The sequence below is a fragment of the Octopus sinensis genome, linkage group LG15 (assembly GCF_006345805.1).
Source record: "Octopus sinensis linkage group LG15, ASM634580v1, whole genome shotgun sequence".
Classification (NCBI taxonomy): Eukaryota; Metazoa; Mollusca; class Cephalopoda; order Octopoda; family Octopodidae; genus Octopus; species Octopus sinensis.
The window spans coordinates 38,931,306-38,941,305 of NC_043011.1; the positions used below are offsets into that span (position 1 = coordinate 38,931,306).

At 36.5% G+C, this 10,000-nt stretch overlaps 1 protein-coding gene across 1 annotated transcript in view; it reads left to right on the forward strand.

Annotated features, from left to right (window-relative positions):
- The first annotated feature begins 1,706 nt into the window (after positions 1 to 1,706).
- LOC115219910 (mannosyl-oligosaccharide 1,2-alpha-mannosidase IA) overlaps positions 1,707 to 10,000 on the forward strand; it is a 533,489-nt gene continuing 525,195 nt past the window's right edge. The window contains exon 1 of the mRNA XM_029790220.2: positions 1,707 to 2,320. The gene's annotated coding sequence lies outside the window, so the exon portion shown is untranslated. The remainder of the gene's footprint in view (positions 2,321 to 10,000) is intronic.

A 10,000-nucleotide genomic window follows, 5' to 3' on the forward strand; every position in this document is an offset into this window, starting at 1 on the left:
ATATATATATATATCTTTTTCCTCTCTTTATTTTTATGTTTCAGTCCTTTGAGTGCGGCCATGCTGGAGCACCGCCTTTAATCGGGCAACTCGACCCAGGGACTTATTCTTTGTAAGCCCAGTACTTATTCTATCGGTCTCTTTTGCCGAACGCTAAGTTACGGGGACATAAACACACCAGCATCGGTTGTCAAGGAATGCTAGAGGGACAAACACAGACACACAAACATACACACACACACACACACATATATATATATATATATATATATATATATATATATATATATATATACATATATACGACGGGTTTCTTTCAGTTTCCGTCTACCAAATCCACTCACAGGCTTTGGTCGTCCCGAGGCTATAGCAGAAGACACTTGGCCATGGTGCCACGCAGTGGGACTGAACCCAGAACCATGCGGTTGGTAAACAAGCTACTTACTACACAGCCACTCCTGCGCCTATATATATATATATCTGTTTGTCTGTCTGTCTATCTATTTATCTATCTGTTTATCTATAAATCTATATACGTATATGCGCGTGTCGTCTGTTTGTGTGTATGTGTAATGTGTGTGTGTGAGAGAGTGTCTTTGTGTTTGTCTCCCCACACCCGCCACCACCGCTTGACAACCTGTGTTGGTGTGTTTACGTCCCCGTAAGCTAGCGGTTCGGTGAATGACACCGACGGGAAAATACCAGGCTTTCAAAAAACAAAAGCAGAAATTAAAACTCGAGTTAATTTGCTCGACTAAAATTCAAAGCGGTGTTCCAGCATGGCCGCAGTCTAATAACAGAAACAAATTCTATATAGACATATATATAAACATACATACATATATATACTTGTATACACACACACACACACATATGTACTTATATATTTACCCTGTAGATAGATAGAAAGGGAAATAGAGACAGGCAGATAGATAGATAGATAGATAGATAGATAGATAGATAGATAGATAGATAGATAGATAGATAGATAGATAGATAGATAGATAGATAGATAGATAGGGAAACAGATAGATAGATAGATAGATAGATAGATGATAGATAGATAGATAGATAGATAGATAGATAGATAGATAGATAGATAGATAGATAGATAGATATTACATATAAATTATGATGGATAGATTGATGTTCCGCTCCGCCCATATTTTACTCTTCCTACCACCACCATCACCATCATCACTTATACCACCGCTACCATCATCAATACATGTCCTCATACTCACACTCACACGTGCGCTCACTCTGCCTTACTCATACCTCGGCAACACGACGATGTTAACGTTACGAAGCGACAACAAAAACTCTGGCTGTACATCATGTTTTCTCCAGTCACAGACCGATTCTCGCCGAAGACAAACGGATCTTATATATAAAACGGAACCACAACTGCAAGCAAAAGCTTTAATTACCGGGGAAAATTTGTTTTGAGGAAACAAAAGCATAAAGAGGAAAACAGAAAAAGATGATCTTCTGTTTCGCATTAGATTTATTTAACGAAAGAAGAAAAATTCCACACACAACACATAATATAATATAATGCATACATATATATAATATAATATATATGTGTAATATATATATAAAATAATATATATATTATATATATATATATACTCACACACATACACTTATACACATTTATATACATACACATACACGAATATACATATATATATTTTATCATATATATATATATATATATATACATACGCTGATAATTACAGAGTACCCCGCGAAAAACCCCACATACTCCTGCAAGGAAAAACACCCAGGATTTACTTACGAATCTGTTTTTAATTTAAGTAAGCTATCATAAAGATGACAAAATTATTATTATTATTTATACCATTATTATCATTATATAATCATCATTGGAGTTTACAATAATAAACTTTATCATTACAACCCCCATTAGAAGTTATAATAATAATAATTATCATTATTATTATTGTTGTTGTTATACACTGGGAAAACAAAAATATTTGCCGAAATTAACAGCCAAAACAAGCGAGAAGGAAAAAAGTGAATACAGAAGGAAAAAAAAGTTTTTTGCGGAATCAAAAGTAAGAAAAGGGGAAAAAAAAAATAAATAAAACTTAAGCGATTTTACTTTTATCAAAAGAATTTATAACAGTTTTTTTGTTGCGTAATAAAAAGCAACAAATACTTTTCATTTTACCTGGGAAACAGAATACAAAAAAAAACAAAAAAATATTAACAAAGCAAATGACGAAAACGAATGAAAAAGCAGAAAAAGGAAAAAAAATTCAAATTTAATATTTCTATTTTCAGTTTCGGTGTAAGTTTTATTATTATTATTATTATTATTATTATTTATTATTATTATTATTATTATTATTATTATTATTATTATTATATTATTATTATTATTATTATCATTATTATTATTATTATCAATTATTATATTATAACAATTATTATCATTATTTTATTATTATCATTATTATTATTATCAATTATTATTATTATTATCAATTATTATCAATTACTATTATATATTTTTTATTATTAATACAATTATTATATTATTATCAATTATATTATATTCAATTATTATCAATTACTATTATTATTATTATTATTATTATTATATCAATTATTATATTATAATCAATTATTATCAATTACTAATTATATTATTATTATTATTATTATTATCAATTATTATTATTATAATCAATATTATCAATTATTATCAATACTATTATTATATTATTATTATTTTATCAATTATTATTATTATTATCAATTATTAATTATTATCAATTATCAATTATTATTATTATTATTATTATTATTATTATTATTATTATTATTATCATTATTATTATTATCATTATTATTATTATTATTATCAATTATTATTATTATTATCAATTATTATCAATATTACTATTATTATTATTATTATTTATTATTATTATCAATTATTATTATTATTATCAATTATTATTATTATTTTCAATTATCAATTATTATTATTATTATTATTATTATTATTATTATTATTATCATTATTATTGCCGTTGTTTACTATTTATTCTTATTTGTAAAAAAGAACTTTGTATGACATATATATAAATATATTTTGGTAAAAACTACACGAGTGTGTGCCCCCACCACCAACACCAACACCCCAATAATTCCAAGTTCGTTTCCTCGTAACTTTCTGAGAAATGGATGTTTTGTTTTTGCATGAGGTAACAAAGTTGAGACAACGTGCTTAATCATCCGAAACCCCTCTCGCCCACCTAATTTTCTTTTTTTCTCATTTTTTAAAAATTTTTTGTTCCACACCAAATTCTGATAAAAGCCCAAATCTACACAATCTCATCTGTATTTGTAGAAAATCTCAATACTCTTTTACTCTTTCACTTGTTTCAGTCATTTGACCGCGGCCACGCTGGAGCACCGCCTTTAGTCGAGCAAATCGACCACAGGACTTATTCCTTGTAAGCCTAGTACTTATTCTATCGGTCTCTTTTGCCGACTGCTAAGTTACGGGGACGTAAACACAACAGCATCGGTTGTCAAGCGATGATGGGGTGGGGAGACAAACACAGACACACAAACACACACACATATACATATATACGACGGGTTTCAGTTTCTGTTTATCAAATCCACTCACAAGGCTTTGGTCGGCCCGAGGCTATAGTAGAAGACACTTGCTCAAGGAGTCACACAGTGGGACTGAACCCGGAACCATGTGGATGGTAAGCAAGCTACTTACCACACAGCCACTCAATAATAATAATAATAATAATCCTTCTATAGGGGCAAAAGCCTGAATTTTTGGAGGAGGGAGTTTGTCGAATACATCGACAACTACGCGACTGGCACTAGTACTTATTTTATCGACCCCCGAAAGGATAAAAGGCAAAGTCAACCTCGGCGGAATCTGAACTCAGAATGTAAAGCCGGAAGATATGCTGCTAAGCATTTTGTCCGGCCAGTTCGCCGCCTTGTACCAAGCTAAATATTGGTTTCAAATTTTGGCACGGGGCCAGCAATTTTAGGGTCGGTGAGTAAGTCGATTACATAGAACCCCAATGTTCATCTGGTTCTTACTTCATCGACAACGAAAGAATGTAATTCTTTACTACCCACAAGGGGCTACACACAGAGGGGACAAACAAGGACAGACATAGGTATTAAGTCGATTACATCGACCCCAGTGCGTAACTGGTACTTATTTAATCGACCCCGAAAGGATGAAAGGCAAAGTCGACCTCGGCGGAATTTGAACTCAGAACGTAACGGCAGACGAAATACGGCTACGCATTTCGCCCGGCGTGCTAACGTTTCTGCCAGCTCGCCGCCTTCGACAACAAAAGAATGAAAGGCAAAGTCGACTTCGGTGGAATTTTGAAACTCAGAACATAAAACCGGAAGAAAATACCGCTAACCACTTTGTCCGGCGTGCTAACGATTCTGCCAGCTCGCTACCCGAAACCCAATAATAAAAAAACAAACATTATTGTTAGGCTTAATATTAGTATTCAATAACGTTACTCAGAGAGAAATATTATCGAATTTTTACCACCCAATTCCACCCTCCAACGCTACTAACTTCTTTTGAGAGTTGATAAACCATATGTCTGTACTGAAGGTGCGTGGCCTGGTGGTAAGAGTATTGCGCTCATAATCGCAAAATCGTAGTTTCGATTCCCAGACCGGGCGGTGCGTTATGTTTTTGAGCAAAACACTTCATTTCACTTCGCTCCAGTCAACTCAGCTGAAAATAAGTAGCCCTGCAACGAACGAATCCAGGTGAAAAAGTCACAGAAAAAAAAATGTCACGGAGAAAAAGTCGCGGAGGAAAAAAATCACAGGGCTTTTGTCTGGGGGCGTTTTGTCCGAGGGGATTTTGTCCGGAGGCGTTTTGTCCGGATCCCATAAATTAATAGCCAAAATTGTCTTTATTACTGACTTTGGATCTTTTCGGTTTGACCGGCAGTTTTTTTTAATAATTTCCACGTAACTAAACACTTTTAAACTTCGTATACTGGTAGAATGTGTTTATAAAACATCTTTTTCTCTTGGCTTTATTGAGAAAATTCTATAGTTTGTAAGATATTTGTTGTTTTTTCCTTCATTTTCTGCAATTTCAACCAATCAATGACGTCTATTGAGGTGAAAACATTCTGTGCCGTATGAATGTGTCCCTCGTTTAAGAAACAGATTGGGTTTATTTACATTTCTGAAGAAAAAAAGATACCCTTCCCCCACCCCTAACCCTAACCCTAACCCTAACCCTAACCCTAACCAGCCCTAACCCTAAAACAGATTGAAATGCAATAGATCGATACTAGGGTCATAATTATGGGTGACAATTTCATATGACACCGCTAGAAAAAACTGCCGATCAAACTGAAAAGATCCCTGACTTTTTTCTTGTGACTTTATCACCGGTCACCCAACGAACTTGCCTCACGTTAAGAGGAAATGTTGTGAACGCCGTCACTTACACAAAGGCCTGCTCGTCTAGCCAAGGGTGGCATCATTCAAAGGCTATAACAATGCAAAGAAGCGCATTGTGACCAGCATGTGATAGTCAGGTCGATACGGTAATATTCTGGATGAAAGTGCACAGCTCAGTGGTTAGAGCGTCGGGCTTTCAATCATGAGGTTGTGAGTTCGATTCCGGGACCGGGCTGCATGACACATTATTTCACATTACTCCGGTCTACTCAGCTGTAGAAATGAATTGTGACGTCACTGGTGCCAAACTATATCAGCCTTTGCCTTTCCATTGGATAACATCAGTGGCGTGGAGAGGGGAGGCTGGTATGCATGAGTGACTGCTGGTTGTGCTTTGGAGGGTATCTTTCTAGGCGGCGAGCTGGCAGAAACGTTAGCACGCCGGACGAAATGCTTAGCGGTATTTCGTCTGCGTTACGTTGTGAGTTCGAATTCCGCCGAGGTCGACTTTGCTTTTCATCCTTTCGGGGTCGATAAATTAAGTACCAGTTACGCACTGGGGTCGATGTAATCGACTTAATACCTATGTCTGTCTTTGTTTGTCCCCTCTGTGTTTAGCCCCTTGTGGGTAATAAAGAAATGGGTATCTTTCTAGGGGCAATCTCATTGTCATTCATGACCGTAGGAGGGTCTATATAATTTCAGTCGGTCTCGTTTCAAATTCTGTCTCCTGCGTTAGAAATAAATTCTCCCATGCCGTATCGAATGATTGTTAGTTTCTTTTATTCTTTTCATTGTTTCGGTCATTTGGCTGCGGTCATGCTGGAGCACCGCCTTTTAGTCGAACAAGTCGACCCAAGGACTTATTCTTTGTACAAGCCTAGTACTTATTCTGTCGGTACCTTTTGCCGAACCGCTAAGATACGGGGACGTAAACACACCAGCATCAGTTGTCAAAGCGATAGGGTGGCGGAACAAACACACACACACACACACACACATATATATATATATACACGACGGGTTTCTTTTACTTTCTGTCACCCAAATCCACTCACAAGGCTTCGGTTGGCTCGAAGATATAGAAGACACTTGCTCAAGGTGCCACGCAGTGGGACTGAACCCGGAACCATGTGTTTGGGAAGCAAGCCACTTACCACATAGCTACTCCTGCGCCTTTATTATATATATAAATATTTTAAAGTTCTGGCAATTATCATTATTATAACAGAATCTAAGGCGGTGAGCAAGCAAAACTGTTCCGGGTTCAATTTCCGTCGAGGTCATCTTTGCCGTTCATCCTTTCGGGGGTGGGGGTCGATGAAATAAATAAGCACCTGTCAAGAACCGCGATCGATTAAATTGACGGCGGAGATAAAGAATACGCACACCACCCGTTTTCGGCGTAACAAAAACCCTAACCCCTAATTCTAACCTTCGCCAAATCAAGTTATCTCTTTCCCTGAAATTGCTGGCCTTGTGCTCATAGTGAAAATGATTATTATGGCAGTCTCGTTAGAGCAATGGGGAAAAATGCTTTTCAGAATTCAGTATTTCTCCTAGCTCTTCGCTGTTCTGAGTTCAAATACCGCTGAAGTTACCTGCTTTTCATTCCTCTGAACTCATAAAATAAAGCTCCAGCTCTAAGTACTTAAAGTTGAAGGCATCGACCAACTCTTCCCCTCGAAAAAGCTGGCCTTGTACATAAATCAGAAGCTATTCTTCACAAGGTGTCGGAAAGATGTTTTGCGATTCGAGTTCAAATCCCGACCAACTCAACTTTTCCTTTCATGCACCTGAGGTCGATATAATGCTGTACCCAGCGAAGTACTGACCCATCCTCTCAAAACTGCTGGCCATGTTCTTAAATTGGAAACCATTACTATATTCATTTTTGTATAGTCGATCTATCTATCTATCTATCTATCTATCTATCTATCTATCTATCTATCTATCGATCGATCGATCTATCTGTCTGCTATCGATCTATCTGTCTAGCTAGCTATCGATCTATCTGTCTACAAACATATATGTATATATATATGTGTGCGCGCGCACGTGTATGTGTGTATACGAAGGCGCAGGGGTTAACCAAGTGATTAAGAGATTTGCTCCTTATTCGGAGTTTCGTGTTCAGTCCCACTGCATGACATGTTAGCCGTGTTTCTTCCGTGGGCTTGATCAATATTTCATAACTGAAACTTAATCGATAAAAGCTGTGCAACTGCCTTTAACATACACACACACACGTATATATACTTCGGTTTGTATGTTTATGTGTATACATATATGAGTGGCTGTGTGGTAAGTAGCTTGCTAAACAACCACATGGTTCCGGGTTCAGTCCCACTGCGTGGCATCTTGGGCAAGTGTCTTCTGCTATAGCCCCGGGCCGACCAATGCCTTGTGAGTGGATTTGGTAGACGGAAACTGAAAGAAGCCTGTCGTATATATGTATATATATATATGTATGTGTGTGTGTTTGTGTGTCTGTGTTTATCCCCCTAGCATTGCTTGACAACCGATGTTGGTGTGTTTACGTCCCCGTTACTTAGCGGTTCGGCAAAAGAGACTGATAGAATAAGTACTGGGCTTACAAAGAATAAGTCCCGGGGTCGATTTGCTCGACTAAAGGCGGTGCTCCAGCATGGCCGCAGTCAAATGACTGAAACAAGTAAAAGAGTAAAAGAGTATATATATATATATATATATATATATATATACTGGAAAATGTGTAAGATCCTAACACATTCAGGTACAGTCAGGTATATTAGAAAAAAGAAAAAGAATGGCTTCACAGGTAGTTCTAATGAGTTTAATTCATTATTTATTAGTTTTTTTAATAATATGGATCTATGAATTTAAATTTATATTACTAAAAACTTAAAGAATTATAAATTACACTGATTAGAACTACGGGTGAAGTCATTCTTTTTCTGTTTTCAAATTGAAATTTCAACCTAATTTTCCCGTTTAATATTTACAATTTTTTTACAGTTTTATATATTATTCTATTATTATAATATTGTAAAAATTGTAAATAATAAAACGTGAAAATCAGACCAGCCTGGAATTTCATTGACTAATATATTCTTCTATACACCGTCATACTAACTCGTGTATGTATGTATGTATGTATGTATGTATGTATGTATGTATGTATGTATGTATGTATGTATGTATGTATGTATGTATGTATGTATGTATGTATGTCTGTATGGATGGATGGATGGATGGATGGATGGATGGATGGATGGATGGATGGATGGATGGATGGATGGATGGATGGATGGATGGATGGATGGATGGATGGATGGATGGATGGATGGATGGATGGATGGATGGATGGATGGATCTCTTCATATTAAAACACAACTGACTGGCATTCCGTTGGTTGCGAAGTCGACGATTCCAGTTGATGCGATCTACGTAAATTAACGTGCAAGTGGCTGAGTACTCCACAGACAACGTGACACAGAATGTGACCAGGCTGGGCCCTTTGAAATACAGGTACTACTCATTTTTACCAGCTGAGTGGACTGCGGCAACGTGAAATAACACGTTTGGCTCAACGACACTGCGCGCTGGTGCGGATTTGAACTCACAACCTTGCGATTACTAAGACATGTACGTTCACTTTAAAAATATGACTAGCATTAAGATAAATGATTAATAAGGTGAGTGCCAGGCTGACATAAATACTGCAAGTAATATGATTTCACTAAAAGCTGAAAGCCTTTGAAGATACGGTTCAGTGATCGAAATCCGTAAGGGCCGTAAGGTACAGGCATGGCGATGTGGATAAGGAGCTCGTTTTGCAACCATGTGGTTTCAGGTTCAGTCCCTCTACGCAGCACCTTATGCAAATGTCTTCTTCTATAGCCCCAGGCTGATCAATGCCTCGTGAGTGTATTTGGTAGACGGAAACTCAAAGAAACCTGTCTGTATGTATGTACTTATGTATATATGTTTGTATGTATGTATATATGTCATTATTCAGTTTATTTCGAGATTTCTTGTCAATAGAAAAGAGGCCGGTTTCTAGCCTATATCCAAGGCTCCTTGATTGGAATTTCAACATCAACAACAATGTATGTATGTATGTATGTATGTATGTATGTATGTATGTATGTATGGTATGTATGTATGTGCGTGCAGATTTGTATCAGGCATTTCTAGACATGCTCATATATATTTAAATGATAAACTTCTGGCAAGTTTTACAGATTTTTACGGTTCCAGTTTCTGGTTTCGAGAAGCCTAATTTCTCAAGATTGGTATTTAGGCAGTGTGCTACACATCCCACGGCCCTAATAATTACAGGTATAAACCTGAACTTATAGTCTGGATAGAGTAACTGCAGAGTTCTCAATAGTTCAGCATAGGTGTTCTCTTTTCCACTGATCTTCAGCTTTATGTTAACACCTGCTGGGCAGCTAATTTCCACAACTGTACGCAGTTTCTCTTCTCTATCCCAAATCATGTCAGATCTCTTGTGCTTACATTTTACTGAGGTCTTCACGGGTACATTCCA